Genomic DNA, 26161 nt, shown 5'->3' on the forward strand with positions numbered 1-26161 from the left:
ATTATGTGGTTTCCATGGAGATGTATTTCCATCCATTCAAGGTGGGTCTTAATCCACTTACTGGAGTCCTGTAAGAGGGAAAGGTTTTGGAAAAAGCCCAGAGTCATCACAGGCAGAGATGTTTGCAGATGAAGAAAGAAAACACCTCCAGTGAAGCCACTTGTTGAAATCAGAAGTCAAATGACCAGCAAACACTAGCCATGCGACTTCTCAGCTGACAGAGGTGTCCAGGATGGCACTGGCCTTTCTTGAGTCAAGGTATCTTTTTCTGGATATCTAAATTTGCATATTTTTATGGCCTTAGAACTGTAAAGTTGTAAGTTAGTAAGTCCCCTTTATAAAAGTGAACACTTTTCTGGTTTATATTGCATTCTGGCAGCATTAACAAACAAAAACATATGGTATTTTAGTGTGTAAAAGCTGATGGAATACAATATACTAGAACTGGAACAGCTTTTAAAAAGGGAACTTATCAAATTGCTAGTTTATAGTTCTAAGGCCATGAAAATGCCCAAGTTAAGGCATTGAGGGAGAGATTCTTTAACTCCAAAGAAAGGGCCAATGAAGTTTGGGGTTTCTCTCTCAGCTTGGAAGGCACATGGAGATGTCTGCTAGCTTTCTCTCCTCATTTCATAAGACTTCACCGGGGGTGTTTTCCTTCTGCGCCAAGGGGGCATTTTTCTTCTCCAAAGGTCTCTGGTTTCATAGGCTTTGTTGGTTCTGGTGGCTCTAAAGTTTTTTCCAAAATGGTTCCCTCTTAAAGGACTCCAGTAAGCAACCCCACATTAAATGGGTAGAGACACTTGGAAATCATGTAATCAAAAGATACATTACCCACAAGTTGGTGGGTCACATCTCCATGGAAACAATCACATAGATCCTACTCAGCAATATTGTATGAGGATTAAAGAGCATGGCTTTTCTGGGGTACATTATAGCTCCAAACTGGCATATGTGGTAACAGAGTAAATGATTATTTTTAATTCCTTAGAATGACACTACACAAACAGTAACTCCTAAGTTAAACCATGGACCATAGTTAATAGTGCAATTATGAAAATGTGCTATCCTCAATTGTAACAAATACTCCACACCAATGTAAGGTATTGATGGTGAGTGGTGTATAAGAATTCTGTATTTTCTGCATGATTGCACTGTAAACTCACAACTTTTCTAATAAAGGGAAAATATTCTCACATGTCCTACTACCATTCCCATTTTATATGTGAGAAGCTTAAGATGCAGCAATGTAAAGCAATTTTGCTGAGGGTCTTACAGTGAGTGGTAGAGTTGGGATTTAATCCACTAAGTTTGTCTCCAGAGTGCACGTACTTAACCACTATGCCATAACTAAGCATCTGGTCGACCTTGATAAAGTCATTCGGCTTCTCTGGAGGGTTGGCCAATCTCTAATATCGCAAATTAGCTTGGGGATTCTGTAATCCTATGAAAATACACTGCGTGTTCTGTGACCCTGTATATTTTGTAATTTTGTTTTACCCACAAATTCAAATGCTGTATTTCACAGCTGTTCATTCTGTTTTAGTCAATTATGTAGATTAGACCACCCCAGACAAGCAAATGCAGTCCTCTCCCTAAGAAGTTCCACTTAATAGTCTCCTGATTGAAATTCTCCCTCAGCATTTTTTCCCCAGCCGGTGCTCTTGATTTACCTCCACAGAGGCTTTCTACTTAAATCTCCAACACTTAAGTCCGCTATCCAGTAACCTATCATGCATAATTGTTTTAGAAAGCTCTTTAAAAATCCTTGCAAAGAGTCACATGCACTACTACTCTCAACTTTGTAATCATCAAAAAAAAGTAAGATTGCTAGCAATCATGCTCCCATTTGATACATCATGCATTGCAGATTAGAGCTATTTGTACTCTTCTGCAGCTGTTTGGCCTTCTGTGACTCTGATTTTCTGGAATTATATCTTCTTCAAAGTTACCAGGACCATTAAAGGGCTACACAGGTTTCTGGTACAAATTCAGGAACTATTATGAAATACATTTCCTTAAATAGCATGCATTGGCATCCAAACAGCATATCTAACAAAACCTCATTTCGTAAGAGTAAATCTTGCTCAAGGAAGAATATTGATAGATATAGACTTCAGCCTGAGTCTTTATTGTTCTTCTCTAGTCAGTCCCTTGTTTGCCAATATTCTCTGCATGCATTCCTGATGTCTCATCTACAAATCCCGCGGCCATCTCAGGAATGAGATTCTCCTCTATTCTCTCTAAATTACGCCTTAGAGGAAGTTTGAGTGCCCTGAGGGGAAAAAAAAAATCCTTCTTTGATTCATAGCCTACCAGCTTAAATCTGACTTCAGATCACTACAAGAGCTTTAATTGATCCAGAGCCCCTTCTAGACAGGAAGGACATATAGGAAGGACATATGCTTGGACTGCCTGGTTACTTCAGCTGAGATTTTCTCCACAATAGAAACAATGTTTAAATATACCAAAAGCTTCTTCACTATATTCATTAAAATATATCTAAAATATTTCATTTTGATTTTTGATACATTTTGGAGCTGAAAAAGTTCATGGGTTTATTTATTCCAGCATTTTATTTTAAAGAAACAAATAAAAATAAAGAGGATGCACAGACATCGATTTACAGCGAGCCAATGACAGACTGAGCTTACAGTCTCGGCTGAGTCTATTTTCACTTCTTCCACATCCCTTCCAAGTTTTACTCTAAAATAGGAACTGGTCATGCTGGCTGCCTTCCTTGGCACCTCCAGTTCCACTTTGCACTCTTAACCACCAAGCCCTGAGCCCTCAGGGCTGGAGGGTGTGGGCTTCCAAAAGTGGCTCCCAGGTCCTCTGGCTTCAAGTTGAATTTGGCCCTTGTGGGAGAACAGGAGTTTGGAGGGAGGGAGGAAAGTGAGATCAGGGGAATTACTACTCCCGCAGGATGCCACCCTGTGGGAAGGTGACCTTTCTGTGTCCACATCCATGGGTCAGAACTGTTCCTTGCCCTGTCCTTTCCAGGCGAGAAGGCTAAGGGGATTGACAGCAATCTGTGAGCCTAACTCCAGGAGGGAGAGGTGTCTTCTTTCTTTTTTTGTAAATAACCCTTTAATTAAACACACTTCAAATGATCCCATTTTCAGTGCACTGTTTCCTGTGAGTCCTTGAGTGATAGAATACATTATAGAAATTCATTTAAGATTTGGATTCTTCTAGTTAGACTGTCAAATAAATCAGAACTATTCCATTCCTTGGGATTTAGAGCAGAGCAGATGAAGGCTGCCTGTACCTTAAATGAACCACTTCCTTCTTGTCATTCAGGTCTCCATTCAGGACTCAGGTCACTGTAGCCCAGCTAAGAGGACTTCTCCCACCACTCTAGCTAAAGTGGTTCCACCCTTCCACCACTGCTCATGCCTCATGCACAGTTTTATTTCCTTTATTATACTTGACACTATCTGAACCTTTCCTGTTTGCATATTTGTTATTTTTTTGTCTTCCCCAGCAGACACATTATCTGTCTCAGGTTAAGTTCTCCAGAAGCAGACACTGTAGGATGTTTATGATGGATCATCACCTGTGAAAGGAAGCGGGGAAGAGCAGGAGTGGACAAAGAGAGATGTCAAACTGAGAGGAGTCAGGCCCCTGGAAGCCTCGGCCAGCCAGCATGGAAGTTTGGGCATGAGTATTGCCAGTGAGGGATCCACATTGGACTGAAATGACCTTTAAACTGACTCTCTCTCTCTCACCACACACACACACACACACATGCGCACACACACACGCACACATGCACATGCATTCCAGGAGTAGGATGCATGGCGTCTGGTGCCTGAGGAAAAGATCTTACCACATGAAATTTGTCTCGCTCTTAAAGTATAGCACTTGCTGAGAGTGGCAAGCTTTTTCTGTGGTTGACAGAGATGACCATGCCCTTACACATAGTTTCCCCGCAGTACGCGATTGTGTCTATGACATTTTAACCAGTAAAGTAAAATAGGTTCTCTGTTGTTGCTGCTGTTATTTTTTTAAACAGAAGAAATAAATTACTTGAAGCTGCCTCCTGGCACATACTGGAAATTCAGCTTGTACACCCGACTCCAACAAAATCCACGAACACTGAAGGCTTATGCCTTTCTGCCATTCTGATCGCTAATGTCAAAAGATTTCCATCTAAATGACATTTTTACTGCTACAGAGTTTAATCTTGTACATAAGAATGCAATACATAGTTGGGAAAATGTTTAACACCATTATAAACTGCAAATCTGTATCTGAAATACAAATTTAACTATGGTAATTTTTGCCTTTTAATCAGCAAAACTTTAAAGAAATTGTAATATGCAAGCCTACAGATTCTGTAGGTAAAGAGACCCTTACACTCTGCTAGTATAAATTGGTCAAACTTTCTGGAAGTTAATTTGATAATGTCAATCAAAACCCAAGAAATGTGCAAATTTTTGTTCCCAAAATTCCACTTCAAGAATTTAATGTGAAGGCAAAATGATAGATATGCAAAGTTATGCACAAGGTACTAAGTACAGCTTTATTTACAACTGGGAGAAAATAAAACTTTTTATATATATAAAATAAACAGGAAGGTTTAAATTAATTTTGACATTATATGATAACAAGAAAAACATGTAAAGAAGAATGAGACTATGGGAACATAATTTTGCTAAAAGAAAAAAAGGATATTTTAAAGCAATTTGTGCAGTATGACTTCATGTTTATTTAAAAAGCTATATTGAGTGCACAGTTAAATGCCTGAAAGTAAACAAAAACTGTGGAAATATGGTTTATTTTTATTTTCTATCTTTTTCTGTAGTTTTTACTGTTTCTATGATAAATGTGTATTGCTTTTCTCTCTGAAAAGGGTTATTTAAAACAATTTTCCCCATCTGCCTTAGTAACAAGATTATTCATTCCTTCTAATTTATTCTGTTCATAATAGAATTTGTATGCTATATGAGAAAATTTGATGATTAATGGGATACTTTACAATTTATGAATTGGAAATAATGGTCAGCAGATAACCATGTCAAATATAGGGTACTTCAATGAAATGCCTATGCCACTTAAGTGTTAGTGGAAATCTCTTTATTTAATTATGGTTTCTCAAGGTAGAAAAGAAGATTAAGTGACATCTGTATAAACATCTTTCTGATAATTGAATTCCATCCATAAGATATATACAATTAATGCTCCAACTTGAATATCTCCAGTAACTTGGAATTCATGCTCTCTGGAAGAAGCCTATTCCTTCTTTGGATAGCTATGATTACCAGAAAGTTTTTTTTTTCTATTTAACATCCATTTAAATATCTTTAATTGTAAATTATTTATTCATGAACTTTGCCAGTTTTCCTGTGGGCAGTGTTTCTCTTTTTCTTAGTCATTCATTACAGCTTTTTGATATTATTTTGCTGCCATCAAAGCTATCAATCATTTACATTTTTATTTTTTAAACTGCTTTTGTGCCTACAAAGTCTTTCTTCATTCAGAGATGAGGTAAGTATTTCACTATATTTCTGTGTATTTTATGGTTTCAATTTTGTAGCTAATTTTTAACTCCATCTGGAATTGATATGTCCAATTGTATGCACTAAGGATATAGCCTAAATTTCTCATGGAAACAAATGGATGCCAAATATTGTCTAATGAACCGTTATTTTGCAAACGGAGTAAGTGGGGAGAATGTGGAAAAACAAAGATATTCAATTATTGCTGATAGGAATATAAATTTGTTCAACTTTTTCAAAGGGTAATTTGTCTATCAGGAACCTTTCGTGTGCTGACCCAATAGTTTAACTTTGAGATTTAGTTAAGAGAAACAAAAAGCAAAGAGAACAAAGAAGCTTATAATAGTATGTTCATCTCTGAATGACTTGTAATAGGTGAGCCCAGTGTTTGTAAATTAATATGTTACATACACAGAGGCACAGGGACAAGAACAGGAGCCATGGAGTAGAGCAATTCTGGGTTCAAGCCTTGGTTCTACCTCTTTCTGGGTGAGATTGAGGTGACATGCAAACGAAGTGTGGCTGTAATGTAAAAGATCCTTTTGAACTCTGAACTGCTATTTATTCAGAATTCTATGGAAGCATGACCCTGAGAATCTTATCAGAAAGTGGTAAGACTACCTTTCTGCTGCTTCACTTATATAATTTTATTTCTTCAAAAGCTACTAATTACTTAAGATGGGTTGGAATTTTGGAAAGAGGGTATGGGGATCAGGCAATTGAATCTGTAATTTGGAGAGTCCCTTACAACTGGAGACCTATTAGAACATAAAATTTAGAAATTAAACTAAGATGAAAGAAAAACTTTTATATATATGTATATATATATGCAAAGTTGGTCCAAAAAGACATCAGTATTGCAAGACTGTTCAAAAACACAAGAGGGGAAAAAAAGAAAACATATTATCTTCTACCCAAATGATGACACTCTCAGTAAAAAGCTTTGTTGACTAAGTAAAGAATTAAAGCAAAATGAAGTGATTCATAACAAAAAGAGACCAGAACTCATTTAAAGAAGGATTTCAGAGAAACAGAAAAGGCTCACAAATAAAAAGTACAATACCTGTGTCTAAAATGTTAGACGACTTGCATGTTTACAAAAAAAGGTGAGGATAGATACAGCATACCGAAACCTTGAACGAAAACTGAAAACTGATAATGGATGACAGCAAAAGGGAAAATGTGTGTAGCACTGCTTTTCTAAGTACAATTTCAATTTCCTCCAAGCTGAGAAATGGAAAGAGGGTGGGAAGATTGGGAGATGTGCAACCAAGTTAAAGAATGGCCACACTGTGAGTAACCCCCCCAATTCCCCAACCCTGTCTTCAGAGCTTGCTCTCAGGGGCTGGGGGGAGGCATCATCATGGCTTCATAAATCAATAAGATGTTACTGTGTGTAAAAACCTGAGAATTAATTGTTTAACAGCTGGCTGCATGATCTCTGCTGATCTAGCTGGAGAAGGAAATGCAGTCTGATAGATGTACTAACAGTCTGCATTTATACAGAAAGCTCAAAGGAGTGGGAATCAGCTGTTCACATTTTTTGCTATGGACCAAACAGGAAGCTGTGGTCATAAATTCTAACATGAAGGACATGGAGGATTTAGGTTAAACAGAGTGATGACTTGGCTGATAGTGAGTGTTGTAAAATAATGAAATGACTCCCCAGAGTAGATGGTAGATTTCCCTTTCGGAGATGATGTGTAAAAGAATAGGCTCATCTGTCAAAGTGATTTAGGGAGGGTCCTGCTGATGGCACAAGAATGGTTTCAGTGGCAGTCTGTACTTTCTGGTTCACTAAAGCAGTTTCTATCTTTAATTTCCAGCCATGGAAGCAAATGCCTAAATCTTCTGCAACGTCAGTATACCTTTGCTAATTTGGTTTCTGATGGATTTGAGTTTAACCAGACAGACAACTTTAGGAGTTGCTAAATGTAATTAAGTAACTTTAGAAGTTGTCATCGCATCTTGCAAACATTAAAGTACTTCAACACATAATGACAGAAAAAGTCTAGGTAAAGATATATTTCTGTCAGGCAATTATTAGCAAAACCGTCTTCCTAGACATTAATAAGCACATCCCAGTGCTTATTCTCAAAGCACTGGGATGCAACATTACATGCTGGTTATAATTTTCATGCACAGTGTTAACATTAGTTAAGGTGCTGGTACTACACTATGATGTGGCTAATGAGTAATTATTTCTACAGCAATTATTTTTAAGCAATTAATATACACCCACTGTTGTACAACCAATTTTATATTTGCTTTCTCAACACTCTCTTGTCTTCTCCCCTCCCCCGCTTCAAGAAATATCATAATAGACTAATTGTTACCAAACACATATCACCCCTGAGAGAAAAACAATGCAACAAGGCGATGTCTGTTTATTCTTAATACAGCAGTAGGGACCTAAAGTTTGTATGATGATTTTGAGTAGAATAACGTATACGTTTTAAAACCTAAAAATTGCACGTCTATCATGACTTGGGCAACCAATTGCACAAAGGTATTAACCCCCTAAACTCTAACGTACTGGATAACAATGAAGGTATTGACCAATACTAATTTATACATAGAAAGCCAACTTTCTGCATAGTGCTTGCTATGACCTGTGGAAAATATTTTACAGAAATACTAAGAGCCTTAAGATCAAAGCTCAGATTCAAGATAAGGTGATCTAGGAAAGGATTATTTTTATAACATTGCATACACTATTTAACCATTTTGAAGCTCAACGATAATAACAGTGTGGCAAAATAAGATCATTTATAGCTTCGTATGGTTGCATGGACTAAATCAATAACTCATAGAAAGTGCTTAATATGGAATGAGCATTCCATAAACTTCAGCTATGAACATAAATATAATTATATTTATTTAATGATTATTATTAGGCATTATGTGTTAAGTTCCAATAATATGTGTTATAAAACTTCCAAACAGGAAAATGATAGCAAGCTGAAGAAGTCATTCTAGAGAAGACAAGCTATCTGGTAGGCTATGAGGATGGATGAGATTTTGCTAGATAGAGCAGAGATCAGAGGTTTCTCCTGCAAGTATGGAACAGTAAGAATATATTACCAGAGCCAGGATATATTGGTAAAATGGGTACAGCAACTTAACAGGCAAGCAAATTGGTGAATATTTATAAATAACAAAAGCTAGATGAAGGCAAGCAGTGGTTGACCTTACATTCTAAGCAAATTAGTTTGCTTTATCCATTGAAAATTATGGAGCATGGTTATGACATAGTGTAGAGCCAAAGAATGCCAGAATTACGAAAGACTTGAGTGTAATCAAACAATCACGGACTCATGATCCATGGAGGGATCAGGATATGACCGCTTTAATGTAAGAGTAGGCTGGGCATGAAATAACAGGGGATAGTAAGGACTGTGGGGTGTGGAAAACACACACCCTGTCTAAAAAGGCATCAATTTTTCTGTTTTAGCTTATGGTTGTCAGGTGGGAAATAAGGCCTGTTGTTCCCTATCTTCAGATATTAAAAGATGGTTAGGAAGTACAAACTTAAAATGAATCTCTTAATTTTTTAAAAAGGATGTGGTAGTCAAATAAAATCTTTCAATAAACTGGATCTGACCTGAAGGCCGATGGTGGGCAGCCCTTGGCACAATCTGCAATGTTATAAATGAGGAAAGTAAGACTGAGAAATTAAGCAAGTCACCATAATTGACACAGAGAATGCATTAGAGGTTGTTCTTGGATTGGTAATGTAAAGGTAACTTAGACCACACTAAAACTGGCTGGAGATTAAGACTTTATCTACTTAACCATGGGATTTTAGAGCAACCTTCATTTTAGAGTATTTTCTTTATAGCCTCAAAGTAAAAGAATATAGCAGAAGAACATAGGTTGAAGAAAACAAACAAAAAAGAGTGTTGGTGCCAGTCTCTTTTTATTGTTATCAGTGCCCCTGAGAGGAAAGGACATGCCTGTGGGGTTATTCAGTCATTCAGGTTTGGGTTCAAATACCACTGTTCCTGTTTCTTGGTCATCTGACTTGAGGAGGTCAGTGGTACCTGTCATCAATCGAAATAATGATATCTAGCATATAGAGCTGCTGTGAGGATGCCATGTGTATCGGTTGGAAGCTGTTATGTGCCCCAGAAAAGCCAGGTCCTTTGACCTGAGCCAATCTTTTGGGGGTAGCCATGTTTCTTTTAATCCTGATTTAATATTGTGGGGTGGGAACTTTGATTGGATTGTTTCCATGGAGATGCCCATTCAAGGTGGGCCTTGATAGTTTACTGGAGTCCTTTAAAAGAGGAAACATTCTGAAGAAAGTTCAGGGCTGACACAGAGACAAGGAGATGCAGAAAAAAAAGCTGTTTGAAACCAGAAGCCAAAGGATCAGCAGATACCAGCCATGTACCTTCTCAGCTGACAGAGGTGCTCTGGGTGCATCAGCCTTTCTTGAGTCAAGGTATCTTCCCTGGATGACTTAGTTTGGCATTCTGATAGACTTAGAACCATAAACTTTTAACTTAACAAATGTTCTGTATAAAAGCCAACCCATTTCTGCTATATTTCATTCTAGCAGATTAGCAAACTAAAACACCATGGAGCTGGATAGCTTGGTAACATGCTATCATGATATGGTAGCATGTTACCAAGCTATCTGAATGATAGGGTCATAGGGTCATGATAGGGTCACTCAGATGAAACATTGTTTAAAATCAATTTTAAAATATCAGGGGAAGGAAAATTGATTTAAGGATCAAGAAATGATGTTCTGATATCAGCACTATGTCAAGTTCCTGGTGAAGTGTCATATAAAATTTAGCAATGATAATAGCCAAAAATTAAATAACTAATAGACTACTCTAGTCACAAAATATAGATCTAAGAAAATCATACCATCTTAAAGCAGATATGAGTAAGGCTGGGTTACAAGCATTATTATTATTAAGAAAAATTGCTTTTATAATGCATTTTAAGATAAATGAGTTTTGAGTCAGTTTTCATGATTAAAGGTAATGAATAAAGTGATACTGTCATTTTCAAGAAAATTGATGACTTGGAAAATAAGCAAGATTTGCAGTAGAACAGGATAGTTCTCCTAGATTTAAAATTGTGGCTCCAAAAAGCACAGAATAAGCATTTTGGGGAGAAGTGAGCTCGTATTTTGAACCAGTCCTAGGTTTAAATCTGGGCATGGCATGTCAGCTCTGTGACAAATGGGGTAGTAAGTAATCTCTTTTCTTATAAAATGTGGAGAAAAATGTTTATTTTATAGCAGATCATACTTAAACTCTTAGTACTGGTTCTCTGTAATGGTAGAATCATTAGGATTTTTTTATTCTAACATTTAATATTTTAAAAATCTCTACTTTTCATATCTTCTATGAGGAACATATACCATATTTAGGTAACTGGAAAACAAATTATTACTCTTACAGAGACAGAGACAGAGAGAGAGAGAGAGAGAGAAATGAGAGGAAGGTGGACAGAGAAAAAAAATACAATTTCTTGAGTGTATCCAGATAGGATGATGGGTGGGGTACATAATAATTTCAAATTTCCAGTGGCTCATCATTTTAAGGACACATATTTTACAACGGCAACAATTATGCTATAAACCCTGTCACATTTTATAATGTACAGATAAGGCAGATATAGAACAGTGGTGTCCTAGGTTGAATAAATCTATGAGCAAAGTTTCTTGGCAACAAAATACGTGGCTTGAATGTAAACTTAATGGTTTTTTTCTATAATATAAAAGATAAATAGCCAAGAAAGTAAATCATTCACATACTTTATGCATGTTCAAATATGGAGACTTTTAGCCAATTATGCAACTCTATTTTCATAGAAGGATGAAGATGAAAGGAGCAATTATGGGGTAACTGTAGTAATCTCAGAAGTCAGATAGGCCAGGATACGATACTTGGCTCCGCCATTATTGGCTGGGTGAGTTTAGGCAAGTTACTTAATGTTTCTGAGGTTTACTTTTCTCTTCTGTAGAATGGAGGCAGGGTAAGTAAAAATATTTTAGAGTTAAAAGCATGTGAAGTTTCAGCATGGTGCCTGGCACAAAATAACTATTAAATGAATGTGAATAAATGACTGGAAAATAACAAACATGTAGATAAAAATCATGAGCAAAAGTACATATATTTGTCAATTACCCAGTTTTGAGAATATATTTATAATGATACATTCACGTATCACCAGGAAACCCAGGTGGCCACTTTGCTGGCCAGTTTCCATGGAAAGCCCAATGGAAAATAACTCTTGCTGTCCTCCATAGGGTGCTGCAATTGACAACACCAGTGGCCTCTCCTGTCAGCACAGACAGAGAAATGGACACATGCACATTCCCAGGACTGGACAATCTGCCTGCAGCACACAGGGGACATCAGGGTTCTGGGGACCCTTGGATTCCATGAACGGCTCACCACCTGGTCCAATCACAGAGAATTCCCAGCCACAGACACTCATTCTGGTCCACGGTGCCATCACATTCCATTTTCATTCTTCTCCTCTTTTTTGGTATTGGAATCCCTCTCTAGCCCTGTGACATGCTTTCCCATCTGTTCATGCAGATGGTGCCATGCAGAGAAGTAAAAAATTCTGATGTCCCCAAATCCCCACAGAGCAGAGAGGAAAATAAATAAGGAAACATCCACCTTTTAAAGCACAGGGGTGTCATGGCTTATTTAAGATACACACTCATGATCAGTGCCTGCTTTGAAGTGAATACTGTCTACATAGGTAAGCCCTTACCCTGACAGGCTCCTTAACAAAACTGGGCAAAACTATGTCTGCAGTAGTTGACAGCACCTGAAACATAGAACTCCCTGCCACCCCCTGCTCTGCCCTGCCATGCGGTATCTTAGCAGTCAGCAACTACCATGGTAATGAGCTATTGCAAGCTTGTCTATATATTTATTCCAGACTCTGCTTCTATCCATGTCCACGGAAACCGCAACCTTGCAAGGACACAATACCTTTTCGAAATTAAAGAAGGGCATCACTGAATGCCAGCAATTTGATTTTTCACAATTTTAAAATAATACAAAAGATGAAACTGACCCATGAACTCCACTTAGGTTGGAAAAATAAGAAGCCTGAGCATCAATCTAACAGAGCAAAATCACAATGGAAGGACAAGTAGGTCAGGAATATAGTCCTTTTTTGTTTGTTTGTTTAAGATATCGGCGATTTTTGCAATAAAACAAAAGAGAACAGATGAGAAAACTAAAAATACTAAAAAGACTGAATTCAGCCTTTCCAGGGATTTCAGAATTTAAGTCTCCAACTGGAATGTAATCAACAGAATTTGAAACTCGCCTTCACAGAGTAGAACTTTTGTTCACACCTACAATGTAGGAGTTCCTTTTCACTGCTGGGCTGATATGCCTCCTGTTCTTTCAACACACATCACTGTGCAGCGCCTGCCTGCCCATGCAGTAGACATAGCTTTTTCCTCCCTGAAGGAACTCCGTATACCATCAAATAATGACCAGACCTGAGTCTTATCTCCTCATCAAGAAATGCTGATTGATTGGAGTGGAGTGGAGCTGGAGACTCTGCAACTTAACCAGGCTCCATGAATTAACCCTTTGTGAGTAACATTGGTCTGGCAGTGAAAAATGCAATTAGCTTACACATTTCATTCGTGAAGAAAGAGCCATCTGGGGGGAAGGGGACAATATTTCTCAGTATCACACCATGTGACTCTTTTACTTGGGCGTAAGACTGCTCCTTATGCTCCTTACATCTAACTTCCCAAAGGAAAAATCAACCCATGATTCCAGCAAATGGACTAAAAGTTGAGTGTTCCCTCACTCCCCTCATGAGAACAAACCCATCAGTAAGCACACATACATGTGCGTGCACACGTGCACACGTTGAAGAAGACAAAAAAGGTCCAGATAACATCAAGACATAGCCCAGACTAAAGAAACAATATGCTAGCTCTGCCTTGAAGTTAGTGAGAAGTCACCTACATTTTTAGTGATAGAGTATTTGACTATCACGAATAAAAGGAGGCCTCCTTTTGAACTCAGGTTCAGGTATAATGTGTTTTCCGAGGCTTGTATTAGAAAAGCCCTAACTCGCATTAGATTGTTTCTCACTGGCACAATCTATGGTAGAAAGTAGTTTAAAATGGGTCACCTAAATCCCACCTCTGTACAATTGGCTCCAACGTCACATCTCCATAAATCTTTCAAAACATTGCAATGATTGCAAATCATAAGGTAACATAGGAAGACATGCCAATGGATATGTCTACATAGAAGATCCTTACACGCATTTAAGTCACAGTTTGGGAAGAGGATATATGGGATTTACTGATTCTGTCTTTGTTTTCAAAATACCTTCTTATCAGCCACTGAAATGACATTACCTGAAGCAGTTACTGCTAATTAGTTCCTCTTGCTAATAAAGAGAATTTGCTACAAATCGCCTATTAGGTAGGACAATCATAATTTTTCACCTTATTAAAATGTAATAATCTTTTATACTTCGGTTCTAAATGATATTGATTAATTTGATTTTATGCTTCTTTCTCTACTCTTAATTTACTGCAGTATGCAGAAGCACTGTTTAAAAACATTAGAAGCTATTTTACATAAAAGGTTACCTGCATTGAAAGAGAGAGGAAGGGTGATAAACTATGGAAGATAACTCCTAGGAAACAACAGACCTTATCGATTGATAGAGTAGGAGAGTTAGATTGAAATAATAGGAAGTGCTGTGGAGACTTGGCACTCATTCATTCATACATACATTCATTCAACAAGTATATTTTGATTGACTCTTATGGGACAGACACTTTTCAAGACTCAGGATAGGGCAATGAACAAGACAGATGTCCCTTTCTCATGGAGCTTATATTCTTGTGGCAAAAAGTAAAAAAGAATAAATAGACTAATGAATACTACACTCAGTTATGAAGAAAATAAAATAATGTGAAAGAGAGGAAACATAAAGCTGTGGGTAAAGTAGTAGTACTGGCTCTGATTTGTATTTTCTTCCTGTGAGCGCATTATTTGTTCCCCCCTTAAGACCACTGCACTTTTGTTCTAACAGAAGGACTCATTCCTCAGAACTCTCCCTGTCCGTTCTTAACCGATAACACTGAAGTTCAAATGTCACAGCCTCAGAGGGCTTTCCCTGACTACCTGCTCTGTAAAGGCGGACTCCACACCTCTTTCCAGTCAGTATTTATCAGATCATTCAGTTTCATTTTTTTTTCACAGAATTCATCACATTTTGCAAGCCTAATATTTATCACCATATTTATTTTTATCCTTTCCCTTCACCTATTGCAACTATTTTCAGAGGCCGGGCTTATAGTCTACGCACTGCTGCAGTCCTCACCCCCCACCTAGGAGAACAAGAGATGCTTAGTAGTTGACAGGATAGATACTTGGATGAATTAAAAGTTTGGTGACTCATCTTAACTTGCTTTCAGTGTGCCTGTTTCATTAAATCTAAGTTAAGCTACCAATATTTTCTCAAGCTTCCTTTTAGGACAGTACACTACTCCTAATATGAAATAGTGAAAGTGAATAATTGCATCTAATAGTCTTAGTGAAAATTCTGAGTATGTCTGTGTCTGTACTAGTACCTCCCAATCCATGCCCCACGTCATTTCTCTACATTAAATCCATGAACACATCACAAAGGACACAGGCTTTGGAGACTGAAAAACCTGGGTGCTCTTCCCAGCTCCAACACGTACAGATGCGCCACTTTGAAAAAGGTACTGCATTTATCTAAGCTTCAGTTTCCTCTTCTTTAACAATAGAATCATATTAAAATCTATGGGATGGCAATAATTATGACTTGAAGGTAAAACGTACGTAAGGTAAATGATACAGGGTATGTGCCAATCAGTTTTGACTATTATGATTATCTTAATAGATAACCTATAACAGAAATAACCACGCTCACAACAGTTTCCATTTATTGAATACCTATTCTGTGCCAGCCGCTAAAGATGGATTATATTATTATTACTGACCACATTTTCTTTAAGTTAAATGAAATTGGTATTATCAATTTAGAGGTGTTAGCTGGCTTATAAAAGGCCACAAGGCCAGTGCAAACAATCCCCTGTGGCTTTTCTACTCCAGGGCATGGCTCTCAACCCTACTACCCTCTCCTACCTCTCTTCATTGTTCCACTACATGTCCTCTTCCTCCACTAAGCTACAAGCTTCTGAACCCCAAGAACTGAATAACTCATTTGGCTTTCTGTATCCCCAGCATCTGACACAGTGCTGGAACCTAAGAATCTACCCGCATCATTACTTCCTGCCTGAAATCATCCTCCGCTAATTGTGATGGAAACAGCTGATCAGGTCAAGTTTAGATACAATCAGCAATGTTAATAATAACAACCAATTTACAGACAATGTAAACATGTGCCAGGCCCTTTACTAAAGGCTTTACAAGTACTTGCTCACTTAATCTTCCCAACAATCCTATGATGTAGGTACAAGCAAACTGACAAGGAGCTGAAGTTCAGAACGATGGAGCTCAGCTACTCAGTGAAACAGCAAGAACTTTAAACAAGGCAGCCAGATCCACAAACCTGATAGTTTTGTGTTTCTTGGGCTTACTATGCAATGAAATGAAGTGCACAGATGCCTACTGTAATTTTTGATGATGAAAACAGCTTTGTTTGTTATTCTGGTCTTCTTAGTTATCAGCCTATTAAAGCTGATAAAACATGAAGACCTAATTATTTTTATCCATTATGGTTAGAGGAAACAAGTCAACATGGAATTAGTATCATCCTCCAAGGATTTATAGTCAGTTAGCATTTGTTGCCTTTTATTCTGTCCATAAGAGTGCAGATAATGAGCTGCTTCTGAAAGTGAAATAAACTTAAGTGTTTCTTAATGTGGTGGATGTCATTTGAATCCTTAACCTATAACATTGATTTAATTTCCAAAGGGAAGCTTTGCTTTATTTGTAAGCTTCAAGAGCAGTGAAACAAGGATGAGCTAAAAATTCCCACCCATTTATTGAGCCAAAAAAATTCCTTCTGTAAGACAATCCATTATGTGTTATTTCTTATGGCAACCTGGCAAACTAAGACATCTTTCCACTAATATTTGCTTTCTCCAAAAACCTTTGCATTCATCTATCCACACAGAGAATGCATTTTCTAAAACTATGGGGGAGTGACTAAAGTCATGGACTTAAAGCTCAATAGCCTGAAACTCTCTTGCAAGTTTCGTACTTTCACAAAGCCTCAGTTTCTTCAACTATAAAATAGAGATAATATTAGCCTGCTTCATAGGCTTGTTTAATGTAAATAAGATTAATCAATAGCACAGAGTTTGACATATAGAAAGTAATTAATAAATGTTACTACTACTAGAACTACAATTATAACAATCTCAATTAAACACTGTCCATTTGTATTTCTTTGAATGGGTCTTTGTCTAATTACAGCTGCCATAAGTGACGTTATTACGAGTCTATCTAGCCTAACTTTGTATTTTAACTCTCTGCTAATCAAGGGGCCAGCAAAAACCGCCAATAAAATCCATTGATTTCATTAAATCGGGTGGTGGAAAAGTTATTCCCGATGGAATTGGCAGAAAATTAATCTCTGAACAAATGTTGAGGGAAGTTTTACTATTTTAAGGTTTGATTTACGGAAGTTCCTTTCGCTGTACTCCAGTCTTAATGTAAGTCAAGCAGAAGAAAAAAGTTGCTGTGAACACACACATATGCACACCCCTATAAACAGATATGTATACATATATATAAATATGTGTGTGTGGTGTGTGTATACCTGTAAGTAGAAACGTTTTTATTTTAATCATTTACTGGGGAAATGCTCTGCTCAAATTAAAATAAAATAAAGTTAATATCTTGGCTGCTATTTATGCTGACAGATTCTCATGACCCAGAGGGTTCACTCCTAATGAAATCAGGAATACACAACTGCTACCTCTAGATGTGCTATATATAATAATGCTATATATAGGTATATTCACAAGCCTATGAATAACTTGTCTTCAATGGATTTCAATGTCTCTCCCCTTTGCAGACAAGGTCCACTTCAATGACACCACCGATTGCATTCTTAGGGTTCACGATACAAGATCCGTGCCTCTATTGGGAGTGTAGCTGAATTCCTCCCTTCTTCAAAACCCTGGAGTCTCTGAGCATTCATCTTTTCCACAGGAGTTCTTTCACACCTTTGGTTTCAGTGCCACCATTTCCAACAATCATTTGACTGAAATCAACGACATGACGACAACTAGGGACCCAGCCAGCTGGCAGGACCCATCGCCTATTGGGACATGATGAGTCAGGAGTATTTTAGAAGAAAGGAGATGAGCAGACTTTTCCTCTTTAAATGCTTTTAACTAAAAGTGTTGTGAAATATTGCAGCAAAACAAAACAAAACAAAACAAAAAATCTGGATTACTTCCTAGGATGAGAACACACTGACCCCGTTTTGAAGGTTCTGGTTCTACTAGTCTTGATTTTGGTTTGAGTTATTTGCTGTGGTCAGTCAGATGATGATTCTGTATAACCAAATAAACAATTCCACCAGCTGGGGCAACAACAAACATTGGAGTAGGAGTTAAGAGTTTGGGACAGTAGCCTGTGTTCTGTGATTAAAGTGTCTGTGTGATCCTGGGCACAGTCAATTCCCTCCCTGAGAACCCCTTCTCCTTTTACACAAAGATGGAGGTGAACTTGAGGGTGTCAGAACTTACTTCTAACTACTTCTATACTTATCTAAAGGATTTTGTCTTATAGGGATAAAAAGTGATAGGAAAGAAATTTCTTTTTAAGATTAATTGCAACTCTAAAAAGAGATATCCTATGATGCTCTATTTTATGCGTCTTTTTCCATGGAAATAGAAGTGGATGAAGTGGTTTTTCTTGCTTTGCAGACTGGGAAAATCTAGAGATTAGGGTCTAACACTCTGGCCAGGAGGACTGAGATTCTTAACAAAATCGCTGTTGTTCTGTTTGATAAAATATAGTCACTCAATGCTTCTATGAAAATGAATTAAGGGGGATGCAAGTTAAATTAAGGGAATGCATATTAAGGTTTGTAAGCTATATTTCATGTGTGATGGCTCACAGGTATTCACTTGCCTAATTTCCTGTGGTTAAACCTTAGGACAGAGGAAACAGAAAAAACTAATAAAACCTTCCTGCTTAAATTTATTATGGGCTAACATTATCCTTTGCCATTTTTCTGATGACAAAACATGCATAGCAGGAGGTGTTTAAATTGCCTTCTGCTTCCTGCTGAATTTTTCTTTAAAAATGTGACACTTTAATCAGAAGTGACATGTTTCTGATCTAATGCTACATATGGGAGGCATATAGACATATGAAGCCAAAGCTTCCCCACTTAACCAAAAGACAAGAGCTATTTTTAGATGGGTCAGCTACTACTGAAAGAGTAAGAAAGTCATTCCTTCTATAAACGCTGTCCTAATATAACCAGCTTCAGTACATCTCTTGAGTTATTTCTTTAACCAATGAAGATAGCTTTGTGGTTTGTGATTAAAATAATAAGCAGGTTTCAAATAATAGCCATGCATTTTATAGCAACAGCACTTATTGCAACTCGTATCAAAACCATAAACCACATCTATAAATTAGATAAAAAGAAGTATATCCTGGGGGAAGATGGTGGAGTAAGAAGCTGCAAGTATCATCCTTCCTACAAGAATAGCTGGTAGACAGGGAGAAAACTGCTTTGGGGCTCCAGAGGCCAGGGAAGTGCTGTGCAGCATTCAGAGAAGAGAAGGAAGAAGAGACTAAGTAACTACAGTAAAAACCTGTGAGTAACTCATACCACCATAACTGCTGGTGCCAGTTCCCCATTCTCGAAGCAAGCAACCTTGGGTCCAGTCCCTGGATAACTGGCTACTGCAGATGGAGAAGGACATGGAAGCTCTCTGCCCCAAGAATAGGAGTGGGAGGGCACAAATGAGTGCAGATTATGGCTCTCAGTTCACAAATTTAGACTACTAGATCCTGCTATTTTAGCTGACCCTGGACAGGGGCTATTGTGTCACTGGCCATTGTTTTGATCCCACCTCTGATGGGCCAGAGTTGGTGGACATTTAAAAACACTGCCATTTTAGGACTGCAGGAAACAGTTTGCCCAAGAGCACTGTCTTCTGGGCAGGCCAGAAAGAACTGTCTTGGGGCTATGAGAAAAAGCTTTTTGGCTTCTTGCTTGACTCTCTTCTCAGGGCCCTCTTGAACTGGTCTGTGTCCCATTTGTGGGACCCTGGCCCGGATTTAGCTGGGAAATACTGATGAACCAGGTGTCAAAGATAATAAGCAATAAAATCCTAGGCAGGAGACAGAAAATGACCTTCAGAGTAAATTCATTAAAAGAATTACATGGCTGGACATTAAAAGAATTATGTGGCTAGATATCAACAAAATTTCACAAGCCATTCTAAGACGCATACTAAGGCTCAGTCAAAGGAACAAATTAAAAAATAAGAGAAGATATAGAATTTGGAACAACTAAACAAGGTGGTGCAAACAAATCTCCTGAATCAGTTCAAAGAAATGAATAAAAATATGGTTAAAGAGAAAAAGTATATTAAGAAGACACTGGGTGAACATAAAGAAGAATTCAAAAGTATGAAATGAAGCATAGCAGAACTTATGAGAATTAAAGGCACAATAAGAGGTATTAAAAATACTTTAGGAGCATACAACAGTGATTTGAACAGGCAAAAGAAATATCCAGCAAATAGGAAGACAGGACATTCAGAATCTCACAAATGGAAGAACATATAGAGAAAACAATGGAAAAAAATTGATCAAGGTCTTAGAGAACTGAATGACAGCATGAAGCAGGCAAACCTACACAATTTGGGAGTCCTAGAAGGAAAAGAGAAAGGACAAGGGGGAGAAAGAAAATTTGAGGAAATAATGGTCAAAATTTCATAACTCTTAAGAAAATCATAAGTATACATGTGCAAGAAGCACAAAATAACTCCAAAGAGAATAAATCTGAATGGACCTACTCTGAGATACATGCTAATCAAAATGCGAATGCCAAATATAAAAAAAAAAACATCCTTTTTTATACAAGAGAAGGTGATTTTTACACATACATGGGAACAGCTGTATAAGATCAAATGCTGACTTCTCAGCAGAAATTATGGAGGCAAAGGCAGTGGTGTATTTAAGGTACTGTAAGAGAAAAACTGCCAGCCAGAATTCCTTATCAGGTAAAACTGTACTTCAAAAATGAGGGGTAGTTTAAAATATTCACAGATAGGCTGAGATAGCTTGTCAAAAAAGACTTCTCTACAAAAAAATATTTTAAAAAAGTCTGCAGGCTGAAAAGAAAGGAAAGAGAGAGAGGCTTGGAGGAGAGCATAGAAATGAGTAAAAGTAACTAAAAAAGATAAGAAGTGAAAAAAATCAATATATGATACATAAAAGCAAAAGGAAAAAATGGTTGAAGTAAGTACTGTCTTTGCAATAATAACATTGAATGTTAATGGATTAAACTCCCCAATCGAAAGACACAAGTTAACAGAATGGATCAAAAATATGATCCATCTACATACTACCTATAAGAGACTCACATTAGACCCAAGGATATACAAGAAGTTGAAAGTGAATGGTTGAAAAAAGATATTCCATGCAAATAGTAACAAAAATGAGCTAGGATAGCAATACTAATATTGGACAATATAGATTTTAAATACAAAAATGTCATAAAAGACAAAAATGTACATTATATATTAATAAAAGGACAATATACCAAGAAGAAATAATAATCATAAATGTTTATGCACTTAACCAGGGTGCTGCAAAATATATGAGGCAAACACTGGCAAAATTGACAGAGTAATAGATGTCTCTACAATAATAGTTGTAGACTTCAATAAAGTACTCTCATCAATAGAACATCTAGAGAGAGGATCAATAAGGAAATACAAGACTTGAATAATATGACATGTACGGAACATTGCACCCCAGAACAGCTGGATATACATTCCCTCACGTGCTCATGGATTATTCTGCAGCATAGACCACGTGTTCGCCACAATAAAAGTTTCAATTAATTTTAAAAGATTGAGGTTATACACAGAACCTTCTCTGATCATACTGGATGAAGAAGATCATCTATTATGTGGAGAATGGAAAAATTCTCAAATATATGGAGGTTAAACGACACACTCTTAATCAGTGGGTCAAAGAAGAACTTGCAAGTAAAAATCCGGAGACAAATGTAAACAAGAACACAACATATCAAAACTTACAGGATGCAGTGAAGGCAGTGCTAAGAGGGAAATTTATAGTTTTAAACACCTATATTGAAAATGAAGAAAGAATTAAAATCAGTGACCTAATTTCACACCAGGAGAAATAAGAATAAGGACAGCAAACTAACTAAAAGCAAGAAGAAGGGAAGAAATAAAGATTTGCACAGATTACAAATGAAATTGTGAATAAAAAATAGAATTACCAAAGCCAAAAGTTGGTTGGTTGAGAAAATCAGTAAAATTGACCAACCCTTAACCAGACAAAGAGTAAAAGAGAGAAAATGCAAATGAATTCAATCAGAAATTATTACTACTGCCCCCACAGAGATAAAAAGGACTATAAGAGGATACTATAAACAACTGTATGCCAACAAATTAGGAAACTTAGATGAAATGGAAAAATTCCTAGAAACACACAACCTACACTGATTTTATAAGAAAGAGAAGACTCCAACAGAACAATTACAAGTAAAGAGATTGCATCAGTCACCAAAAACCTGCCAACAAAGAAAAGTCAGGACCAGCTGGCATCACAGGTGAATTTTACCAATCATTCCAAAAAGAATTAATGTCAATCATGGTGAAACTCTTTCAAAAATTGAAGAGGAGGGAACACTACCTAACTCATTCTATGAAGTCAACATCATCCTAAGAACAAAGCCAGACAAAGATACTGTAAGAAAGGAAAATTAGAGATCACTTTCTCTAATATGCCATATTACCAAATGGTATGGGAAAAACCACATGATCCTTTTGATTGGCACAGAAAAGACATGTGACAAAATTTAGCATCTGTTCCTGATAAAAACACTTCCAAAAATAGGAATAGTAGGAAACTTCCTTAACGTGATAAAGGGCATACATAAAATACTCACAGCTAACATCATGCTTAATGGTGAAAGAATGAAAACTTTCCCTCTAAGATCTGGAACAAGTCAAGGCTGCCCATTTTCACCACTGTTATTCAACATTGTGCTAGAAATTATAGCTAGAGCACTGAGGTAAGAAAAAGAAATAAAAAGCATCCAAATTGGAAAGGAAGGAATAAATCTGTCACTATTTTCAGATAACATGGTCCTATATAGAGAAAGTCCCAAAAATTCACAACAAAGCTACTAGAGTTAATAAATGAATTCAGCAAAGTAGGAGAGTATACAATCAACACACAAAAATCAGCAGTGTTTCTACACACTGGTAATGAGCAATATGAGGAGGAATCAAGAAATAAATTACTTTCACAGTAGCAACTAAAAGAACCAAATATTAGGAATAAATTTAACCAAGGACATAAAGGACCTGTACACTGGAAACTATGAAGCATTACTAAAAGAAATCAAAGAAGACCTAAATAAATAGAAGGATATTCTGTATTCATGATTGAAAGACCAAGTATTGTTAAGATGTCAATTTTACCCAAACTGATTTATGACTCAATACAATTTCAATCAAAATTCCAACAGCTTACTTTGAAAAAGTGAAAAAGCCAATTATCACATTTATTTGGAGAGGTAAAGGGTCCCGAATAGTCAAAAACATCTTTAAAAAGAAGTACAAATTTGGAGGACTCAAACTTTCAGATTTTAAAGTCTTTTATAAAGTTAAGATGGTCGAAGAGCATGGTACTGGAATAAGGACAGATATGCTGACAAATGGAATCAAATTGAGAGTTCAGAAACAGACCTTCACATATACGGTCAACTAATTTTTAAAAAAATATTTTTATTGACAAATCTTCACACATATCATCACATAGATGTGTATTTATCACCATGATCATTTTTAGAACATTTACATCATTCCAGTAAAAGAAATAAGAAGAGAAAAGGAAAACCTCATACATCCCATATCTCTTACCCCTCCCTCTCTTTGACCACTAGTGGTCTATTGATTTTTTTTTTTTTTTTGGCATGGGCAGGCACCGGGAATCGAACCCAGGTTTCCATCATGGCAGGCAAGAATTCTACCACTGATCCACGGTTGCTCCACTCAGGTCAATTGATTTTTTGACAAGGCTGCCATGTCAACTCCACTGGGAAATAGAATGGTCTCTTTTATGAATGGTGCTGAATGAAAGAGGACCCTGATGTCACACCTTCTACAAAAATTTAACTCAAAATGGATCAAAGACCTAAATATAAGAGCCAGTACCATAAAACTCCTAGAAGAAAATGTAAGGAAGCATCTTAAGATCTCATGGTGGGCAATTGTTTCTTAGACTTTATCCAAAGCACAAGCACAAAAGGAAAAACAGATAAATGGGACTGTCTTAAAATTGAAATTTTGGATGCTTCAAAAGACCTTCTCAAGAAAGTGAAAAGGCAGCCTATAAATGGGAGAAAATATGAAAATATTTGGAAATACATATCTGCTAAGTGTTTAATATCCAGAATATATTAAAAAATTCTACAGCTCAACAATATAAAGACAAACCACCATTAAAAAGAAAATAGCCTGTATTTCAACATGCTGTATTCAGACTGATGAACTTTGCCATAACCAAGTACTTTAAATCTATCTTGCCTGGGCCCCAGGATCCCAAACAGCTAAAAGCAACCCTTAGTTAACTAAAGGCAGCGTGAACCTCAGCACACCTCCCATGGAAAACCTAAGCCTGCTGATCTGTAAGACCCTATTTTATCAACCAAGAAGAAAGTCCATATTCATGTCTCCAATGAATCTATTTCCACCTAAAGTTTCTTTTTCTTTTTGTCTGTGTGCCCTTGGGTGATTCCTATTCTTTATTCCCATCTTGCCAGTACTTAAGTGCAGGACTGAAAAGTGGTGAAGAGAAAAGTCTCTGCATTCAGATGACTTTGCTCACATTGTGCAAAAGTTCCTTAACCTTTCCAAGTCTTAGTTCCTTCATATAAGATGGAGAAAATAATAGTACTAGTACCTGCTTTGTTGAGCAAATGGAAACATTAAAAGAGATAACATAAGCAAAGTTTCCAACACAGTGACAAGTACATGCCAAGTTCCTTAATGAATAATAGCTACTGATACCAATACTATGACTATTTTAAGTGTTTCCCAGCAGCTACTATCTAAATATGGTCACAAGATAAATTTTTTACTAGACTGTCAGCAGTAGAAAATTAGGGAGACAAGAATAAATAGACCTGAGTTGACTCTGGAAATGGTCATTTTAATTGTATTCTTTTCACTTACTCACTGCAAATGAACCTCATGAAATTCACTAGGGACTATCTGGTCTGCATTAAATTTCCAGCTAAGTGAAAACTGTTCTATTTATTAGTAAAAACTGAATGAACATTTCTAAGTTTCACGAAAACCTTCCTATCCATTTCACATTCAGAATTAACAATACAACTGAGAAGAAAATCACAATTCATGAGCTTGTTCTGTCCAAAAGGGTTAATTTTATCCATGTCAGATGTGTTCAGGAAGCTGCATACTTTGTCAGCAGTCTTGATGGCGGTGGAAGTAAAGGGCAATGTTTTGCTACTACCATGAATTCAAGGCATAGCAATGGCGTCCAGTTGGTCTTAATGATAAGAGTGAACAGTTACCACTGTTTTGTCTGATTAACAACTTGATATGAAGAAGCCAATTTATTGTCTATACTGTTCCTCTCTTTTCCCTCCAATTCCAAGGACTATCTACATATTTGAATGTTCATTTTCTCTTCTACACAGCTCTGCAATTACGCATTCAAAAAAAAAAAATACTATGTTTACAGTATAGGTGCTCTGTCATTGCTGGGTATACAAAGAAATAATTTCACATATTCCTTGTCTTCCAGGCAGATTTCCCAAGGAAACAGGAAGAACACAGGGTGATTTTTGCATGATTTCTGTGAAAATTAATTGATAAGATGAATACAATACATCCAGGAGAGGGTCTTGCATTTAACCTGTCCCTAATTTATGGGACTGTTGTAAGGATTAAATAACAATACATAGAAAATTGCTTAACCCCTAATAAGGTATTCAGTAATAAAGAATATTATTGTTGCCATCATGATTATTTTGTAAAAATAATCACACATTCATGTAAGACCTAATAGACCAGAGGAACCTGAAAATTTCAGGATTTAGAATTTCTTCTCCTAAAAGGCAGAGAAAGCCTTATATTGTGATATTTTCAGAATGAGATACTTTCATCTTTAATGGAAAACATCTATTGCTTTTCACACAGAATACACTTTGAGAGAAGATATGCCTATTTTACAATTCATTCTTACCCAAATAGCAGAGCATCAAGATTCCTTTCTGATGTAAGAGGTGCATTTAATAGTGCAAATCAACCATTAATAAACATGAGATAACTACTTTATTTATTTGCAAGTCTAATTGCTCCTTGGAGGGTGAGAGGGCAAAGAAGTCTCTTCTTCAGAGGACCATGACCCAGTTTAGGCAGCTCA

At 36.9% G+C, this 26161-nt stretch overlaps 1 protein-coding gene across 2 annotated transcripts in view; it reads right to left on the minus strand.

Annotated features, from left to right (window-relative positions):
• The window catches only part of GABRB2 (gamma-aminobutyric acid type A receptor subunit beta2), a 245582-nt gene that overhangs the window by 131416 nt on the left and 88005 nt on the right, over window positions 1-26161 (minus strand). The window lies entirely within an intron of this gene.

This window comes from Tamandua tetradactyla, chromosome 20 (assembly GCF_023851605.1).
Source record: "Tamandua tetradactyla isolate mTamTet1 chromosome 20, mTamTet1.pri, whole genome shotgun sequence".
In the NCBI taxonomy this organism is placed as follows: Eukaryota; Metazoa; Chordata; class Mammalia; order Pilosa; family Myrmecophagidae; genus Tamandua; species Tamandua tetradactyla.